The 22,835-nt window shown below is 33.0% G+C and overlaps 1 long non-coding RNA gene across 1 annotated transcript in view; it reads left to right on the top strand.

Annotated features, from left to right (window-relative positions):
• The first annotated feature begins 15,856 nt into the window (after nt 1-15,856).
• LOC147068866 (uncharacterized) overlaps nt 15,857-22,835 on the top strand; it is a 186,321-nt gene continuing 179,342 nt past the window's right edge. Inside the window, exon 1 of the long non-coding RNA XR_015071258.1 lies at nt 15,857-15,907. This is a non-coding gene — a long non-coding RNA (uncharacterized LOC147068866). The remainder of the gene's footprint in view (nt 15,908-22,835) is intronic.

The following is a 22,835-nucleotide window of genomic DNA, read 5'->3' on the forward strand; positions in this document are numbered from 1 at the left end:
TGTGTATTTCCAAGATTAACAATAAATGTTTTAAATAGTATAAATTATACTAGATTTATTTTTGACCGATTTTATTAATGTTTCGCCAGGCTATGGAATTCTTAAACTGTCAACATGACAGTAGAAAAAGTAAATTTAAAACGGATGGTTATATTAGTTATAATTGGACATAATATAATATTATTATTAGGTTAGGTTAGGTTGGGTTTTATAATTCTGAATTCAACTGAATGTCCATTTTGAGGTTAGCTAACAAGTGTCAACAAACTATCACAAACATACAATCGACTATAGCACGATTGAAACCCAAGCACGAATCAAATCGCGAAAATACCTTTTAATAAAATTCTTCCGTTATCATATTATAGTTCTAGATTTGTTTGCGCATAGTAAATGGATATGAACGTAATTGTAGTTATTGATTGGTATATTTTTATATTATAATCAATGACATTTGACACATTTGGTTAGTTTGATTAGTTGCAAAAAACACCACCGGAGCGCAACCATCTATTTTGACCATAGATAATATACGAAAATTTTGACCAATGCATGAGCATTTGACACATTTAGTTTAGTTGCAAAAAATACCACCGTAGCGCTACTATCTAATTTATCCAATTCATGAACTAGGCAGAAAAATTACTGCCGAATTCACGCACTCTGCAGATATTTTGGCTAATTCATGAATAAGGCAACGGGCTTGCATTTTTCATGATTTAGGCAAAATCTTGCCCATTTCATGTAATAGTCAATTTCGCACATTCGGCGTAACATATATACCGAATTTCAAAAATAGGCGATAATTGAACACGATAAAAAAATTAAACATAAAATCATGGGACATTATAAGTAATATAGAGTAATACTTCATGTAGTTATGTCGTATCGAAAATTGCATGCCAACTAATGCTGTCACAAGATGTATTTAAAATATAATATTAAAGTAGAATTTAATCTTTCTCTGAGAGACTTATACAAACATCATAATAATATATTTTCCGACAAAAATAATACTAATCCGCATTCATAAGAATTTGTATTTTTCTTTACAAAATGTTGTAATGTTTCATAAGTTTTATTTCCAGAATTTTGTAACTAACAATAGCCCGGATTTGATGACTTCCGCAACGCCTTTAATCTTTTTTGTTTTGTTTCTAGTCTAAAACTCAAAAATATTTTTTAATCCGGCCAGCTGGCGGGTTGGTTTAGATAAATATTTTTATCGGCTCACGCGACCACTTAAATTCCCATTAAATTCGCCCGAAAAAGCATGTTTTTTATACTTATAAATAAACTAACTCCACATTTTTATTTTTCGTTGTTATTTATAAACGGAAAATATGTTATTTTTGTGCAAAATTAGCACTATTTTTAGCACACTGCCTAAATTAGATATCCTCATGTTAACAATACTGTTTAATAAACCATTTCTTTTATTCAATGAAGAATTCACAAGATTTTGAGAATGTAATATTCCATAATATATTGAACATACATAACTTGAAAACACCTCAGATCTAAACCCACTAGAAAAAATCATATTTGAAAAAATAACCAAACTCGACGAGATTTGAACCCGTATAACCTATAAATTGGTATCGCGCCAATTTTGATACGAGCCTCCTGTCTAATTACGACAATTTAAACTAGTAGGTCATACATAAAATGCTTATTAAATTCGAATTTAACAGTCACTGCTGACCAGTTAATTACCACAACTCGGTCAGTGCTCAAGACACGCTTGGCGTGTAACAATTAGCATTATAATTAAATGTGGTAATTAACTGGTCAGCAGTGAATGTATATCTATCTAATGGCCCGCCAGGCGTGTTTTGAGCACTGACTGTGGTAAAATTTGAATATATGCATGTTTAATAATTTATTGAAATTACTGTTTAAGTCAATTATAAATATTATTGTATTTAAATTCTAAAAGAATTTTGATAATAGTGTGAGTTAGCTTTCGAATGATTCTGCAATGCGGAAAGGTTTATGGCAGTTGAAGGCTGGAGGTAGGCTGTTAAGAAAAGTTTATTGTGCATTATTTATGTCGGATCTTAACAGCCCACCTCCACTGTGTCTTACAGATACTTATGTTAGCTTCATTTTTAATATACTTGGGCTATCTCATATTAGCTACATTCAGAAGGTATATTTCTGAGGTGTTTCTAAATAATATCGTCGCCCCAAAAGCAAAAGAGCACTTGTGCATAAATTGAGTTTTGAGAAAAACGCATTTTAAGTGTTTTTGGAGTGAAAAAACATTGTGGAGAGGTTATTACTTAATATTTTGAAATAAAATTTGAAACACATGTGACCCAATTACTCAAGATTGAAATGTAATTTTTATTTTTTTTATAATTTGTCAATTTTTTATTTTTAAGAGGTTTTAAGTCACGTGTTACCTTTTTCCTATATGCATTTATGAATAGCTTTATCTTCATCTTTTGATTTGTGAGCGTCCACTTTACGCTTATTGTGATCTCCCAAAATATTTATTTGGGCCTCTTTATCCGCTGCCAACATGTTTTTAAATTTTTCACAAATTTCACAAGTGCCCTTTTTCTGCAACGAATTTTTTTTTTTGTACAAAGGCCCTTACTCACTTTTAAATAATTACACTTGTTACCTTTTTCCTATATTATTTTTGTAAACATTGCACACAGTTCCTAAAATCGTGTAAATGTTACCTTTTTTCCTATACATTAAATAAAGATCAGTTTACAAATACACAAGAAACCTTTATTTACTTTGCTCAATTGTGAATTCATGGGGTTTGCTTCACAAATGGCGTTTTGCCCATAATGTAGAGAAAAAAATTACGAAGAAAACTGCATTCATAAATCAAAACCGTCAAAATCGCACATGTGCCCTTTTGTTTTTGAGGCGACGATATGATGTTCAATATAGAATGAATAAATATATATAATTTCATTGAATAAAAAGAATAGTTTACTTATATTATAATTTATTACTTAATTAAACATAGTTATATCATCAATTACAACGTTATTGTCTTACTAGTCGCTTTATTCAGTTTTAATTGGAAAGGGGAAACGGTGGTATCTCGAGGTATAGAGTAATCCGTGCTATTCTAAATAACGCCATTCACTCAGAGTTAGCGTCATCAGATGAATCAAGGCGTGAACTAAAACCTAACTGACGGCATTCAGAGCTGGATTTAGTGTTTTATAATAAATGCAAACCTCATTTTTCATCATTCATTCAAAATTACTGTGCATGCATTACTGATATAAATTTCTATAGTTTCAAATTCTAATGGATTTAAGTTTAGTACTATTCCATTTGAGTCATTTTTTGCGACCCGGGTTTCGCTTTTCGACATCTTCAGGCACTGTGTACACTCACCAAAAGGCAAACACACACTGACAACGAACACTATTAACCATAACTTATATAACAAGACATCTAAGAATATTATTGAATATTAATTGTTTAACTAATAACTTTTAGTACCTATTATTACAACGTTTTTCTTAACTCGTATTCTTATTTGTCCGGTGGTTCTTTGTCCGGTACAAATCTTGCAATCAATTTTAACTAACTTCCCGACTAGCTAGACATTTGAAACTTTTCAAATATATCAGAACACGATGCCAATGCATTCGTTTAATACTTTTAGCCATCTTTAAGTAGAATTGAATTCATTTTCAGTTATTTCTGTTTTGTATGAAAAGTTATTTCGACACCATTATTGGTTGCTAGGAGTCTGGGGTTCTAGCAACTAAATTATTAATATATACGTGCATTACTATGGAAATCAATATGAAGTGTAAAATAACAATTTAGTATTCTATGTTTATACAGTATTTCTATCAAGTACAATTTTTTTTGATTTTGAATCTAGTCAAGTCAAGTTTATATGATTCAACAGAAAATTTAAAAACGTTGTACATAAAAAGTTCTTTTTATCTTGTAATTATTATTGTTTATAATTACTAATGATCTATTATTAGGTTATAACGATTTATTATATGCTTATCAAGTGTCTTATTATTGATAAGGTTTCAACAAACACTTCAACTATTCATAATTTGTTTGTTATATTTTTTTATTGGACCCTCGACTTAATCGGTAGGTGATGAAGTTTTTACCTACTTTATTGTGTTGATTTGTTACATGAGTTAGAGAGTGTTCGTTGTCAGTGTGTGTTTGCATTCTGGTGAGTGTACACAGTGCCTGAAGATGCCAAAAGGCGAAACCCGGGTCGCAAAAAACAACTTAAATGGAATAGTACAAAACTTAAATACATTAGAGTTTAAATTCAAATTCCATCAAGTACCTTCGGTCGATAGTATTAATATTCTATAGATTCAGTTATAAATAAGAATAAAATACTTGTTTCTCCCCTTAAATGTTGATATATTTCGTGGACTTTCCACGTTATGCATAACATGCTCCTTACCATGTCATGTGGTGTATATGCATTAATTATTACAGTAAGTGTTAATACTTCGATACAAACCTACCCTAGTTGCCGTAGCGACCGAAAGCAGTCTTGTGTATAGAATAGATGCGCTGAGACCATATCAGCTTAAAAAAACTGCTGATGCTTGACATCATACAAAAGGTTTTGTGATATGCCCGATTAAGACCGAGTGTGGTCCGAGGCGGGTTGATTTTTTATAAGAGTCAATGTTTTGTTGGCCCAGAGTAGGGAGGTGTTGCCCACCAGACGGCACCAAACGATATAACATTCATTTTTGCATTGCTCTTAGAAGAATAACAGTGAAGAGAAGTATGAATGAGTCAAAAATTGTTTTACGAATATTGAATTATAATAAAGCCAAACAAAAATATACATTAATACAGTTATTAATTTAAAAACAAATGTTTAAAACAGTTTATCTCTATTAAATTAAAATAACTTAATATCATGATAGTATATCTACTCGTATCATAATAATTTAAATACCGATATACACTACACAACCGAAACTAATACCTACATAAACGTATTATAAAGCTATGAAATCAATATTCCACTATTTCAATAACGGCACCCTAATTGAAATCGGCGCGCTGTGCAGCCATTAATTTGTACTAATTTCTCCACCGGTCCTGCACATATGCAAAGCTCTAGAGCTGTTAAAGTATTCAATTTAATCTACTAGACGCTATTGCGTGCATTAAGGTACATACAAAGCGAAGCGATCCGTAAAAACGCTACTGCGTTACTTCTGTTTATATCTCTCCAGTAGATACGCAAAAATTTTCGACGAAACCAAATTTAAAACGTATCTAGTCAACTTATAAAAGCATATAATATTAAAGACACACGAGAATTATAATGACGTTATTTTGTATTAGTTTAACGACATCCCTTTAACCTTAACCTTTCTGTGACTGTATTGAGCCACTGGCACGCCTACCAGGGTAGTCCACCATCGACTAACGTAACCATGGCATTGTAGATTAGTATATCCAACTGTCATTCACAAAAATTTGCCAGACAAGATTTAAGAATGTAACATTCTAATTATTGAACATACATAATTTTGGAAACACTTATGAGAAAATATATTAAAACCAACAAAAAAAAATCACTTTGAAAAAAGTAAGACACCCCGCAGGAATCAAACCTGCATCTATTGGGTATCGCACCCACGCACATAGACACAAAAATTATTAGAAATTTAATGTAAGTTACAACAAAAAATCTTGAAGTGGTTAGTAATTAAAGTAATACCTAGTTTCATTTAAAATACAAAACATACATAATTTTGAAAAACACTTTCTGAGAAAATATATTATAACCAATAGAAAAAATCTTTTTGAAAAAAGTAAGCCACCCGGCAGGGAATCGAACCCTGAATCTCCCGTGTTTACGTCCCATCCGCGCATTACCTCTATGCTAGGCAGTGACATACTAATTGCGACAAATTTTAACTATTGGGCACTTTTAATACCAACTTATCAGCGCTCTTCTAAATCAAGCTACTTTGGCAATCGATTTTTATTTATTAAATCAAAGTAGATACCTATTACTTCAATTACTAACCAACGTCGTGGATTTCTCTAATATTTTTTATGATGCAACTTACTTGAACTTGCTAATAATTTATAATTAACTATTTTTTTTTATTCAACGAATAATTCACAAGATTTAAGATTGTACCATTCTAATTATTGAACATACATAATTTTGAAAACCACTTTCCGAGAAAATATATTATAACCAATAGAAAAAATCTTTTTGAAAAAAGTAATGTAATTGGAATAGTACTATTTGCAAACTATCGCCGCATTTTGTAAGATACGTAAAAATGTATTCCACGGTGAAATATTCAACGAAGAACTAGTCACTTGATAAAATGTTATATGAACTCATGTTTCACGTACTGCGGCGCACGAATAAGTGTCCCACGATGAACTGCATACGTACAACTTACATGTAACCATATTTAACGCCAAATGCGTATTTTTCAAGCAAGATACATTAAAAAACGCTTAGTAACGCTACTTCCGATTTTTAATAGGTATATAGGCTTAGAAGGGGCACATACAACGTATCGATAAAGGTAATTATATAAGCCGAATCGCACATGCCCTGATCACATCTCCCGCTTCGCTATGCCGCGTGCATGTCATTAGTTAAAGCAGGGATTTACACGAAGCCGTGTTAACACGGTCGGGATATTCGCGCAGGGATATGTTAGCCCGATGATTAACACGCGTGGTGCAGAAAGATTAGCAGAGCTAGCTTTACCTTATACGTTGAAAAAGGAAGACAATTCATAGCTTCAGAAAATATATTAGATATTCTGTATGGTTATATTTTGAATGATGGCAAATGCATATATAAATAGCTTACTCATCCCCATAAAAATACAAATTATAGACAATTAAAAGTGTCATGTTCGAATACAAAAACAATAATTACAAGATAAAAAGAACTTTTTATATTTTTTTTTCTGACCATGTCCGATCCTGATAGGATCATATGGGCCTCCACAGAGTGGAGGTTTGTATTGACAAATTTTGTTTTTTACGAGAAATGGATGTCAGCCACTTGCTCAACCTATTAGGTTCATACCCTGACACACACAAATTGAAAAACAATATGTGTATTTGCCAGACCCAGGATTCGAACCTGGGACCCACGGCTTTATAGTCCAAAGCTTATGCCGCACGGCCACCGTGGGCGTTATATACCACGTTTTTAAATTTCCTGTTGAATCATATAAACTTGACAATTCTATGTATTAATAATTAAGGACAAATAAGGCAACTGTCAACAAATCATTTTTTTGCTATTTTGCAACAAACTAACAATAATATAGAATACTGAAATGTCATTTTGACTTCCATAGTAACGCACGTATATATTAATAATTTAGTTGCTAGGACTACCCCCTTAGCAACCAATAATAGTGGATTGTATTACGGATTTCTTCCGAAATAACTTTTCATGCAAAACAGAATTTACTGAAAATTAATTCAATTCTACTTAAAGATGGCTAAAAGTATTAAATGAATGCATTGGCATCGTGTTCTGATATATTCTAAAAGATTAAAATGTCTAGCTAGTCTGGAAGTTAGTTAAAAATCGATTGCAAGATTTGAACTAGATAAAAAACCACTGGACAAACAAGAATACGAGCTAAAGTAATAAAACGTGGTATATTAAAAGTTATTTTATCTTGTAATTATTTTTATATTCCTTTTTTAAATGAAAAATAGATTAGTTTCGCATCGGCCTAACGTTGTACCGGCGTGCGGTGAAACGTACGCACAGTGTGTATCGGTTCGAAAAACGTCATATCGCACGCATGACATATAAATCTCAGTTTAAATTTATCGAACGGCCGCGCCGAGCATACGATATGAGCAATTTCATTTTCTGCTTATGTGACAGGATTTTCTTTCTACGATTTATTGTTTGTAGGCCGCGTTGCTTAAAAGCCTGGAAAAACTTGTCTATTTATAGATTAAATATACAATAAAAATGCTGAATAAATCGTTTTCTATTATTATTATAGACTGATCTAAATATAACTTAACGGTGAAAAGTTCACTATAAATAATCAGACTTCAATGCCAAGAATATCAAAGTTTTGTTTACCTATTCAGCGACTAAATTTAAACTTACCACAAATCTTTCAAAACATGATTGTATTCGCGACAAACAAAGGCTCCCCAAACCAACCCGCCTCGCACCACGTTTTAATTGAGCGTATCACGAGGCAATACGTTTGGGTTTGACCATTGCCGACTCAAGTAGAAAGCCGATACATTCACAACGACTGGTCCTACTTTTTCCGCCCCTCCCGTTGTTGTCTATGCGTGAACTGTCATTGCCTGCCATTGTTCTATAGAGTGCTCATATTGACGCATCTGTCTTGTTCACACAGGAAATGGTTACACTAGCATTAACACACATCCTACAAATGTAATGCATAGATCAATGCTACATATTTTTTGGAAATCGATATTACCACCGGTTTTTGTGTGAATGACTAGTCTGACTTTGACAGCTGATGAATAATTGGAATGTATATTATTTATTAATAATACTGATAGTTAATATATTTGATTTCAGATTTTTTATAATTCAATTTGAAACGAGAAAGGGCGAATCAATACGTCAAGCAATCTGGGATCTGATTTTGACAGCTGAAAAGTGGACCACTCTTTGCTTGTGAAAAAAGTTATGCTCAGGCTTTATTAATCTAAACATGGCGGTGGTTTGACACATGAGCAGTTTTTACATCTGCAATGTCTCAAGAGCAGATACTCAAAAACAGATTATAATAGAATTCCGATAGGGAATATTCGTTACACTACATATAGATGCAGGGTTTTGAATGTGTGAGTGTCCTACGAAAATGAACCACGCATTATGCACGTGCAATAGTGTATGTAATACACCAATATTAAATGAGCGTCAATGCATAAACCGAGAGCAGTTGTCAGTATTTGACGTATTGCGTATTCTTGACACGTGTTTAAGTTTATCTCATTTTATTCCTTACTCGTGATCGGTTACCCGTTAGGTAATTCAGTTCCCATTATTTCTGAGTTCTCTGCTCACGCTCTCACGTGAGCTTTCACTGAGTTTAATATGTTGACTTTATTTAATAAAAGGTGCCATGGGAGAGAAAATCAAGGAGGACTAATTTAAAAAAAAAAAAGATACACAATATTAATACAAAAACTATGTGAAGATATCTTCAAGTCCGCAATAAGACGACATAAATTTATTAAAAGCATTATAATTTGCCTTTTTGACGACCAGCTCGAACAGCCTGATGGCTCCAACAGCTGCTGGTTGGACCGACTTGAGTATCTTTTCCCTCTCGGACCACATTCTCGGACATTCCCAGAAATTGCGGAGAAGTTGAAGTTGACGTGGTTTCCATCCCGTTGTTCTCAGTTAACCTTATGTTCTGCAAATAGACGTTACATAATATTAGGGCTCTTGGGGACCTTACGGACATGCTCCAACTTGACAGGACCAGCCCTGGCGCCGAGGAAATTGCGGAACAATTAATCATCTGTTCGCTCATTATGCAACATTGAAGGTATGTATGAAGCCAATAACGTGGCTATAACGGTGGCTAAGGCATGGTTGTGAAGAGTCTATGTCAGGAATGGCAGATAGGTTTTGATCGGCGTGCCAAAATAAGCCATTTTTTTTTAATTCGTGGCGCGTGCCATTCCTTTTCAATGTAAATCATATTTATTGAATATAAAAAAAAAACAATAGGATACATTGGAAATAAAAATAAAATGAAAGCAAATAAGGAAATATAAAATCATTGAATAACACACTAATTTTTGTTTGAGGTTTTTTGTTTCATGTTATTTGCGAGACTTTTTATATCAGGCTGATATGTCGTTGATTGCAAATTAATACTGAATCTTCTTTTGTCAACATATTTCTAGTCTTTGAAAGTACATGAATCAATATAGAACATCAACTGGCCAGTGTTGCCACAATACACACCAACATGATTTCGCTTTGATGTTATATTTTTCCGCAATAAACGTTTTGAAAATTAAAAAAAAAGGAATTTATTCTTTTGTTGTGCCAACGAAAACTTTTAGCGTGCCAAATTGGGCACCCGTGTCACGTATTTGCCGTCGCTGGTCTAGGCATATATTTTTCACGGACACGACAGAAAAAGATTATAAAGAAATAAATATTATAATATGTAATAACAAGAGGTATTTATGCCGATCACCTGGTAATAAAAACCATTTAAAAAATTAACGCTATGTTCACATATAAGTGACTAATAGTGTGTACTTTGAGAATATATTATAATATTTAACTTTTACCGACCCTTAGAAGGCGCCACCCTTTGGGAGTGCCTCACCTACGCGCCCCTGTGTAGAAAGTAATTTGATAACTCTATCATCTATTTACGTTCGTACGGTTGAATTAATAAAGCTTCGAGTATATATTCACAGAGGAAATGAGATGATTAATTACATATCGGAGGGCAATTTTCATATATTCAATTAGCGCCGAAATAGACAAATAATAATCTTTTCATATGTTTGTTATAGGAAACACACCCAATAATTAATAATAACGCACGGGTATGTTTACTCTGAAGGCTGGAAACAAAAAATATTTTACGCTATGTTTACCAGGAAATAGTCTGAGGGTCGTATGCATGAGATTCCCAAATACTTTATAGCAGTGGTTCCCAAAGTTGACTGGGCTCCGACCCATCTAACAAAAATTTCCAAACTTGGGACCCATCTCTTAGCTGTCTTAGAGAAAAGAGGGCATACATATTGGTAATGCTCAGATCACCTAGTGGCGAGTCGTAGAACTACTTAATGATGTCTTTTGTTCTAATTGAAATAAAATAAAAAATTATAAGTGTTACCAATATGAATGAAAGACTGTTGAAATAAGAAACACAACTTAAATAAAAAAAAATATTACTTAAATACCTACACCTGCAAGGTTTTTTTTACAAAGTTATTTCAATGGGAAGGATGTATTTGTTTCTTATTTTTCTTCATTACAGTTTTAGCATCAACTTCAACTTCAGTTACTTTTAATCGCAGTGAGTTTGATATATCCAATTTATTTCGGTATTTAGTTTTAATGTTAACCATAGCCGAAAATCCGACCTCACATAGATATGAGGTAGTAAAGAGGAGGAGGACTTTCATAGCTTCATCGAACAGGCAATGATAATTATCAGCAACCGAGAGCCAGATTTTCGTTAACTGTTTACGATTGAAACTATTTTTCAGTGACGTATCTTCTGATATATCAATGAGTTCTTCACTTGCTTTTGTTGACATACTAGTTGGTAAGTCGTCTTGAAATGGGTTACAAATCCAACGCAACGAATCAAACTTTTTCATCTCTTCCCCAAAATAGTCGTCAAAGTTATTTATTAACAGTGATAAATGACTGGAAATTTCAGACAGTACGTTCATCTTAGGCTGCACTTGGTTTTCAATAATAAAAGTTTCAAGTGTTTCAAAACAATCATACTTGCCATTCTCAATACAACTTTTCCACAACATAAGCATTTTCATGAACGCTCGAATTTTATCGTGAACTGCAAAAATATTTTTTTTAATTCATGTATACAGTGGCGAGGGCCCACTGAATATTCGCTCGCGACCCATAGCTTGGGAAACCATGCTTTATAGGGTAAATACTGCTCATTTGTATGCATGAGTCCAAACGTAATCTGTTGGTTAGCGACGTCACGATGTGACGTCACAATGTGTCATGGCGTCCATATAATGGCAAACTTATAAAATTTCATTCCCCGATCATTAATTTAAAAATTTTAAATTGTAAATGTGTCTGAAAGTGTGCGAACGGTACCATATAAATATAATAATCAAAAATGAATAATTATTATGAACTTTAAATAATTTATCATATTTATTTTATAATTCTACTGTACGAAAGGATAAAGTATTCCCGATAAACATTTCCATTTAATGGCAATACATACAGTTATATTATGACTAACTTCACTTCAATCACTTATATTATTATAAGATGTCAAAACGAAATAAGAAATGACAGAAATGAAAATGGATTTAGTTTAGAATGTAATGTAATGATCTCTGTATAATATTGTACAGATACAGCAGTAGGTACCTATCTTTGCGGTCGTTTAGCGGAGGTATTTTATAGTAATCTTACGTAAATCCATCTTATCCTACTATCTATCTATCTATCTACCATCCTACTATCTAGATTATAGACTATGGATCAAAATTAATTATATGTATTTTGTAAACAGCACGAGTAGGAACTGTTTCTAAAGTTCGCAAATGTTTTACAGAGTCTACAAAATGAACGAGGGCCTCAAGCAAACGTTTTTTGTAATGAATGCATTATTAAAATGACATTTGAAAGTGATAGATGAAGCAGCCATCTTGAATGACGTGTAACGTCAGATTGCTTACGTCACAAACAGTGCTATACCCTATATAGTGGAAAATCGGTTAAATAGCTTATAAAGAATTTGGGAATCTCATACATACGGCCCTGAGTGAATTTAAAGTTTACAGTTTTATCTGGAAACATGAATTTAAAACTTGTACTTTCGTAATTATCATCGTGTAGTTATTGTATCAAGCTTATAGATAAAACCGTTTCTTGTAGATGTTTGTTATTAAAATTATATGTTCATTTATTAACATTTAACTACTAATTTTAGCATTAATACTATCGACCGAAGGTACTTAATGGGATTTTAATTTAAATACTAATGGATTTAAGTTTTGTACTATTTCATTTGAGTTGTTTTCTGCGATCCGGGTGTCAAACCTAATAGATGATTAGTAATTATAAAGAATAATAATTATTACAAGATAAAAATAACTTTTTATATACAACGTTTTTAAATTTTCTGTTGAATCATAAAAACTTGACTTGACTAGCTTAAACGATCAAAAAAATTTGTACTTGGTAGAAATAATACTGAAATGTCATATTGATTTCCATATTAACGCACGTATATATTAATAATTTAGTTGCTAGGACCCCAGGCCCCTAGCAACCAATAATGGTATCGAAATAACTTTTCATACAAAAAAGAAATAACTGAAAATTAATTCAATTCTACTTAAAGATGGCTAAAAGTATTAAAAAATGCATTAGAATCGTGTTCTGATATATTCTAAAAGTTTCAAATGTCTAGCTAGTCGGGAAGTTAGTTAAAAATCGATTGCAAGATTTATACTGGATAAACAACCACCGGACAAACAAGAGAATACGACATAATAAAAACGTTGTAAAATAAGCATTATTTAATATATTTAATAAGGCTAGCGCTCAAGAGTCAAAGTCGAAAATAAAAAAATCGGTTAAGTTCGAGGTTTATAATATATGGGGAAAAAATGCGTAGATAATTCAAAGATGACATTCAGCTGATGCAGTCACATAAACATAATTCCCAGCAAGATCGCAGTCGATTAGTGTAACGAAACCGGATCTAAGCATGGGCCGGAAAGTGAAGATTGCGAGAGTGCGATAATATGTAAATGTGGCGTAAGCTTTTTAAGGCTTTGACGCAAATCAAGGTCGCATTATAGGGAAAGTTAGTATGAGAATCTATTTTAAAGTGTTTATTTTTTAAATAAACTGTTTTACTCTATGTAAGTACCTGCATTAAGTATATTTAAAGCCTTGAGAGCATACTTCGGTGAAACGGCAAATAATTTTCAACTATAGTGATAGCGTCGGGGGAATTAATTCATCAATCGTGGAAAGATGACTGATAAACGTTATCATTTACTTGGAAAAGAAAACATGTCAATGAATATATTATTATTATTACAAATAGAACAATAAACATAACACTAAATGGACGCATGTTGAATTTTTATGACAAATTATGTTTTGTTCTGCGCGCATCGTTTGCACAATCTTCGCGTCGCGCCGTCACGATCGTTTTAGACCGTGTCCTAGCTGAAGTATAGCTTTAATAAAAATATGTTTTATACAGTAGTTTAGTCCAGTCAAATTAAAATAACTCTTTACCTGGAACAAATTCCCTTGAATGGGAGGCTAGTAATCACGATGTGCACGGCCGCCATTTTGGAAAATGGCTGGCGACTTTTTGTTTTTTAATCATACCTCATTAACGACTAAAAATATTGAAAAATTTTCCAAGAGAATTAAAACACGCATATTTTAATGAATAACATATTTTTTGTTAACTATTAACCAACTGTAAAGCGGAAAAAACAGAAATCAAGCCTATTGAATTTAATATTATTTATATTTTCATTTTATAAATAGAGTTCTATTGCGAAGATCTTTGCTACATCATTTTGTTAATAAGACCTCTTCGGTGAAGCTGCATTCGTACCGATAACGGAGGCTCTTAAACTACAAAATGTGGCGTCATCGTAAGCATTTTAACTTATCAGTTAACTCCAAAATTAATCAAAAATTGTCTACTATCAGGCGTGATGTTTTTAAAACGGCCACTCATGACCGAGTTAACCGCGAGCTGTTAAATGTCATTGAATAGTACTTCAACATAGTTTTAACACATCACACTTGATTCTAATCAGATGCATTTGGAATCAAGTAAGACGCAGTGCCGTGTGTTACCAATTAATTATTGTAGATAACCGCCTTGTATACAGAATTGCCCCGAGTGATATCCATATTATTTTGAATCAAGAAAAATAATAGAAACGTATAACCATTGATATTTCCGTTTGACCTAGAAAACACTTACTAAATAATAAATTAAGCAATCTATTATATATAATGTAAGCTCAATAATTGGTATAACACATTGGCCAGGATTTATTCTAATAAATAGATTTGTAAGATATTTTAAAATTATGTATACTTATTTAATAAAGAATCTTGTGAATTATCCGTAATGTAAAAAAAATAGTTTATTAAACTAATTAAAAATAATAATGTCTGAATTTTCTGATAATATGAATCTTTTTAGACTACAGTCTATCGACATAAAATATAAATAATGAAGTAGGTACTCGTCACAAACAGTTGATATACACTGAACTTATCATAATATATTTTTATATGATGAGTAGTCGATATTAAACCTTTCAATCAAGCCGTTCACAAAAAATTACTCAATTAAATAATCGTTTCTCTTATTTCTGTGTTTATCCGCAATATACGTAAAACTACTAATATAATAAAGCCATACCATCATCTTGTAATATTAAAATAGACAATAAACAATAAACAGCCTTAAAAACAGTTCTGTTTTTATTAATCAAATATTTATTAATTTTAAAAATCTAAAATTAGTATTTTAATGGATTTAAGTTTTGTACTATTCCATTTGAGTCGTTTTTTGCGACCCGGGTTTCGCTTTTCTGCATCTTCGGGCGCTGTGTATACTCACCAAAAGGCAACCAAAAGGCAAACACACACTGACAACGGACACTATTAATTCTAACTTATATAATAAATCAATACAATAAAGTAGGTAAAAACTTATCACCTACCTATTAACGGCCCACATGCTCAGCGTAGGTCAAAATGTAGGTTTTATGGTATTTTCAGAGCATAACCCTGGACATTCCTTAAATGTTGTAGATAATCTATTTATATAATTTTAAAGCCTTATTATCCAGTTTATTTATTTTAAACATTTGATGACTGCGTAAAGTATTTAAATTACATGAAATAGTATTCTTTTCAACCTCTCGCTCTAATGTTTTAGAATATAGTCATATTTCAGTATTCCATGTGAAGTGGTGTTAAGATTTTTTAGATTTATTAATTTTGAAACGCATTTACAAAACTATTATTTCGACTTTGACTTTTGAGCGCTAGCGCCATTAAATATATTAAATACCCATGCTTATTTTAATTAATTAAATTATTTTTCAGATGCAGTAGTTGGATTAAAACAGCTGTCTACAATTCAAACAAAAGAACGAGTTGGTAAGTCTATTTTTCGAATTATGAATTATAATAATTATTGTACCCAAAGTGAAGAACAAAACAACTCAACTAAACCATAATAAATCCATAAAAATCATCACCCTTGTTCTAACAATAATATAAATATCTTATTTACATCATAATAATTGTTTACGTGGCAATATGAAATATAAAAACAAATTGTGAATATTTGAAGTGTTGTTCGATTGTTAATTACTCCATACAACTGATGGTTACATGTAAGTTTGCATACGTACAACTTACATGTAACTAATGTATGTTACATGTTCATCGTGGGACACTTATTCGTGTGCCGCAGTACGTGAAACATGAGTTCGTATAACATTTTATCAAATGACGAGGTCTTCGTTGAACATTTCACCGTGGAATACATTTGTACGTATCTTACTAAATGCGGCGATAGTTTGAAAATAGTACTGTTCCAATTAGATTAATCCTAACCTAACCTAACCTAGTAAAGACATCTCATTAACCACTTTGCGGAGTACAAATATACTCCACGGTGAAATGTTCAACGAAGAACTCGTCATTTGATTAAAAGTTACACGAACTCATTTTTCACGTACTGCGGCGCACGAATAAGTGTCCTGCGGTGAACTGTTTACGTACAAATTTCCAGATACGACAACTGATATGTATAAATATGCTCTAAAAATGAGCATAGACAAAACCAGAACGGAAACGTCAGAAATTTTATCACTTCAATATATACGCGAATTTATATACTTACGAGAAACACGTATATTCTTTTAAAGTAAAAAGATCGCATCAGTCACTGGCCAGTTTATGAGTTCCATCACCAATCAGTTCGTCAGATTTTAGTTTCTGCGTGAGCGGGTGGTCTTAGTTTAACGAATGTAAATTTGGTTCCATGACAAAACAGAACAGTGACAAAACAGAACAACGATAAATATAACTATGACCTTTCAGGAAAAATATAAATTTAATATTGAAATTGTCCTATCTCTATTATGTTGATAGATTTTTAATAGCACAGATTTTCAATACGCCATAATAAATCAAATTATATACCTAATTTCTGCATTCCTAATCGCTAGCATGCCTCAAAAAAACGGGACTTTGCCGGCAAGCTTAGGATATGTAATAAAGGATATATTAGGATATATATATCATGTTCAAAATTATTGGGTGACTAGGTACGACGAAATAATGGCCTCACATAAGCTAACCTAACCTAACATAACCTAACCTAACCTAACCTAAATAGATTCCACAACAAAATAATGTTTCATATTTCCCTTGGCTGTTCTATTTTGTTATTTTCTGTATTGTCATGTTTTGTTTTGTCCGGTTGACCATATGCTTAACTTTTTCCTCAAATACATTGAGTCTCAGCGAAAGTTACAAGTGAGCTTTCAGTATACACAACGCTTTCAATGATTGTAACTTATTTTGAGTGACCTTTTTTGTAAATACAAACGAATTAAACACATACAAAGCGAAGTGTTAGATCAAAATAAATGATTTCGTGCAATATTAAATGATTTTGAATAGAATTTAAAGGTCGCAATTTGGAGATTTCACCAGATTCAATAGCGCTCTTTTTCGACCTTTTCGGTAAGCCGTTATAGCGGGCGTCGTGTAACGATTCCGTTACGCTCTACTAGCGATTCGTCGTTACGCCTTTACGCCGTTACACCGTAGACTCAGAATAAAAACGTTTCATCGGTTCGCCAATAAATCGTTTGGAAAATGTTAACAAATTTTAAAATAAAATTGAAAATACTTCACCAAGTGAATGCAAATTCAATTAACTTATTTATTTGTGTAAATAGTATATATTAAAATAAAATAAAATCATCATCATCAACCTGGCTCTATCCACTGCTAGATAAAGGCTTTGTTATGTTCATTTTTTAACGTAACTAAATTTGATACCGCTGGCAACCCCGATTATTATCTATGGTCACGTCGATAGAGCGTACGCGATTAGACAGATGTCGCTGATGGAATTTCCGGCAACAACGGAGGTCGCAAGGTGTGAGAGAAGCAACTTGGCTTTTTGATCCTGTCTGCCGTCTAGTACAGTCGTGCTCCATTTGAGTTTACCCAACATTAATCATGGACGTCACTTAACGGAGCACGATGCAGCCGCCGTGTCTGGAGCCTCTGATCGTTAGAAATTTGGGTATTTTAAAACTATTATTTGATTCACAATTCTTCCATTGTTTCTTTTTAAACTTAGCTGCTTGTATTTAAAGTTAATATTTCATATTTCAGTATCGAGCCGTGTAATAACTTTTTAATTTATTTTTTAATTATTGTCTTTGCGATAATATAGTTTCTGTCAAGTATATAAATCGCTCTTTTATTTATTGTTCCCAATTCTATATTCCACACTGTTAAATATTTATTATCCTTCACGGTCGTAAGATCGTGTGGCGTCCAGAAATTTATTATGTACATCCTAAACCATGGATTGCACGAGCCTTCGCCCATGTAATTCCTTTTGTTTTTAATTAAATTTACAGTTGTCAGTTGCGAGATTGCCAAAGAAATGTGGAGTTCGGCTTGGAAAAGATCAGGTAACTTTACGGCCCTTGTCTCATGCTCGTACTATTAACTAAATACTTTACTTACTTTATCTAGAAATCCTTTTATTTTGTAATTGTGGCGATCAGGATCACAATTACAAAATATTAATATATCAGCCTTTCATAGTTCCCTCCACTATTCTCGGCCATTTGTGATTTACTGCTACATTTTATTTATTTAAAAAAGACACATTGGGCACATAACAAATTATTAATTCAAGACGTTCACAACATGACATTTAAAATAAAAACTATAGATAAATCAACTTTAAACAAAAACTTTATCATCTACCTTTCAAGTCAATAAAAAAAATATAACAAACAAATTATAATGGTAATGGTAGGTAATGCAGTTTTTACCTACTTTATTATATTGATTGGTTATATAAGTTAGAGTTAATTGTATTCGTGGTCAGTGTTTATTTGCCTTTTGGTGAGTGTACACAAGAAGATGCCGAAAGGCGAAACGCGGGTCGCAAAAAACGACTTAAATGGAATAGTACAAAGCTTAAATCCATTAGAATTTAAATTCAAATTCCACCAAGTACCATTGGTCGATAGTATTAATATTTCATAGTTAAGTTGATAATTCTCTTAGGGATGCTTACATACTGTAGCTTAAAATTTAGAAGTGATCGTTATTTAGCTACATATGTTTTCAGGCGTATACGCGGCGTAAATGTGAACTCTGCCATTCTTGGTGGTGTTGGCTTGTGTGTCTCTGATAATTACCTTAGGAATCGAGGGCATCCGTTGTTTGTTCTCCCACGGTGCAGAACTAACCTGCTATTAGTAATGCCAATTGGGAGGGCAATAACCATGTTTAATGAAATCGCTTCGGATATTGATATATTCCACTTACGTGAGGGTGAATTTAGGTGGACGTTGTTTTATAAGTTTTTAAGATAGGGTCTATCAAAGTTCACTCTGTGTGCTTCCATCTACTTTTATTTTGTTATTTTATTTTATTTCTTTTCTTATTTTATATAATATTCTATTACTTATTGTATTATTAACTTACTCTTCTCTGTATATTTATTTTTAAAAAATATTAACACTTATTTAATGTCATGTCGTGAACGCTTTGAATTTATAATTTGTTATGTTCATTATATGTAAAATAAATAAATTTGATTTGATTTGAAAAAAAAAAGAAATAATAAAATCGAGATTCTAATGTGCGTTATATGCAAGAAACTCGGCTTCATTTCGTCGAAAAATAGGCGCACTCTATATATTATTGCTCTGAGATATTAGTCTAAGACTGTAGTTAGAACTTTGCATTAGCAAGTAATAAGTATGTGGCTACAGCGACGATCCTAGTTGCCTTGAAGGGCCGTACCAGCTAGCCGCATCCGTAGGGATTGGACCCCGAACCCTTTTGCGGCCAGTGCCGGACCGGAAACTCGAAGAAAACCAACTCTGAGCGAAGACGGCGTGTCATTAGGATGCCTAATTGGATTTTGGCCGAGTTCCGCAGTAAATAGGAGCTGTGGTTTATGATACATAGGCCATTGTAGCAGAGGCGATTTGACACGTAGTAAGATATTAATGAGAGTCGGCCGATGTGGATAAGCAGGTAAATCTTAGGTACTGATAACACCTGCATTGATAGGTTGTATAATTTACCTCACGATCAAATAACAATTACTTTATTGTATATTATATTTGACATACAAAATTTTGAGAAAATAATATGTTATAACTAGGCTTAAAATTTTTAGGTGCTAAAATGAGATATTTTTTTTGTGACCATGTCCGATCCTAATAGGATCATATGGGCCTTCACAGAGTAGAGGTTTGTATTAACAGATTTTGTTTTTTACGAGAAATGGATGCCAGCTACTTGCTCAACCTATTAGGTCCATACCCTGACTAAAAAATAACTGAAAAACAATATGTGTACTTGCCAGACCCAGGATTCGAACCTGAGACCCACAGCGAGATAGTCCAACGCTTATGCCGCGCAGCCACCGCGGGTGTCTGTGGATTGTGGTGAGGTATGCGGAGAAAATGGATTATAGGTACCTAAAATATGTAGATATAATTGGAAAATATGTTATTAAAATTTCATAATTATGTGCTAAAAAAAATAGGTGCTAAAAGTTTAAAAAGTATTACAATAAATAATAAAATAATGCTTCAAATTTTCGAAAATGAATCTTTGACGATTTGATCATTGCAAATTTTTATACATGGAAAAACTTTTTTCCACTTCTACAGATGTTATTATTGCGGATGTAAATAAAACTATTACTGAAGTAGAAAAAATTAAAACATCTGAGGAATCTGATGTACTGCAGCGTTTGAAGTCCAGTATTTTTTATTTAAAACACAAATTGATTGGTCCAGGAACATTGCAATTTTGTGTTTATGTGAAAATATGTGCTTAAACCTAGAATATGTAAAAATATGTAATTATCGAAAAATATTTTAAAATAGGTGCTAACAAATAGGGCTTAAATGTTTCAAAATTGTCTGAAACAGATAGATATTTTTGATATTTGTTTGTGGGTCTGACCTGACACTTCGTACTTTGAGTCTAGCGATAAACACCCGGCTTGCAGTTTTGACTAAGGCTATTCACCTACGAGTTGTTGCATCGACAAGTAGTCAAATGCACGTGGCTTAACGGTCATAATTATTAGGAGGTACTCCTCGCTGTCCAGTCTTTTAGACATGCTGCATCGGAATATTAAACAAACACTGAATGCCCTAGGCCTAGATAATTGGCTTAATGTATGAGTGCCATGGGTCTTGTATATCGTAGAATGCCGAGTGAGTAGGGCCAACTCGTTCATAGGCTTTAAGACAGCCAAATCATCCAGGTCACGATCCTCAGTCATGATGTCCTAAAAATTTGTAAGAGAGAAGACGTACGTGTATTTAACAGTTTTCTAAATGCAAATTTTAAATTTTATACATAAACTGTCAACCAAATAGAAGAATCGTTTATTTTAATATAATCGTGAAAGAAAACAAATGATAGGATACTCTCATAATAGTTTGGCAGATACAGGCACATCTCGAAAGCTTACAGTCTTCTTTTTATGATTTTACCGAGGCTTTGACTGCGACTCGCTGTCATATCTTCTAGAAGGGGATCCGCCGATCAGGTCCTCACTCCAATTCTGTTATAGAACTTTACAATTTTGCCAAGCTCCTCCATCTTACCCACCGCCAGGGCACCTTTCAATTCGTCGACATTCTCAAAGATATCTGCAATTCGCAGATGTACTCCGTGTTGTTCATATTTAGGGCATTGTACTGCTATATGTACAACGTCCTCCAAAACATCACAGAGCTGTGAATCGCTTCTTCCCATGAGGACATCAAATCTTTTACCCATTGTGTGACCTGTTCTTAGCCTCACTATCAGCTTAAGCTCATTTCTCTTCAAATGAAACTCTACACACCAGGGCACCAACCGTGGGGATGGTAGAATGGACTTACTCCATTTTCCCTTTTCTAGGTATGCCGTATGGTGAAAATCTATCTACATGCTTTGACACATATTCTTTATGACCTCATCCCAGTCCAGGTTTTCTCTTCATGTCATTAAAGATAAACGACGGCAGAGCAACTCAAGATTGTTTTTATTTTATAAAACTCCTTTTTTAAGCACTAAAGTGTATGGTTGCTACATCAGTTCCGTGCAGTATCGCTTCACATTAAGCACTAAAATCTTTTCATTCTGACACATTTATAGCGTCATGGAAGGCGGCAGTACACAAACCGCGGCTGCATATACATGGCGGGTGGAGATGGGGCAACTCAAATCATTGCCCTTAATACCCATGTGCGATGGGATCCATTAAAGGTATAGGTCTCCCTAGTCTCCTTATTATCAGTTGTGTTAAATAATAACAATTAAAATAATAGTAACAGTTATTTTAGTTACTAACTCAAATTTATTCCAAGACAAGGATCATTTCAATAATTAAAAGATCGATTCTTTTTTATCAATTCAATAAAATATTATCAAATTTAGAGAAAGATCAATTTAATGTAAACTTGCATGTTGGAATGTCAAGCCTATATCAGTCTGCTTTCTCTTCAAGGAGTGCTTGAGAGACGTGTGTCAATACATATGAAACAAACTATTATAAGTTCTTAAAACCCTGCCACGTTGAAAAAGGGTAAAACAAGAAACACGATATTATTGCACGGGATAACATCGCTGTAAGTATAAAAAAAAGTAACCCATCCCGAGAGGGTTAGAGGAGTAAAGCTTTTTGAAAACGATCGTAGTGTGAGAGCGAGAGAACCGATCGGTAACACGTTTCTGTTTTCTTTTTCTTTTTCAAATAACAAAATTGAACGTTCCCAAAAGAAACAAACGAATGACGAGT

The sequence above is a fragment of the Rhyacophila brunnea genome, unplaced genomic scaffold (genome assembly GCF_057557595.1).
Source record: "Rhyacophila brunnea isolate RB1 unplaced genomic scaffold, BYU_Rbru_1.0 scaffold_24, whole genome shotgun sequence".
NCBI lineage: Eukaryota > Metazoa > Arthropoda > Insecta > Trichoptera > Rhyacophilidae > Rhyacophila > Rhyacophila brunnea.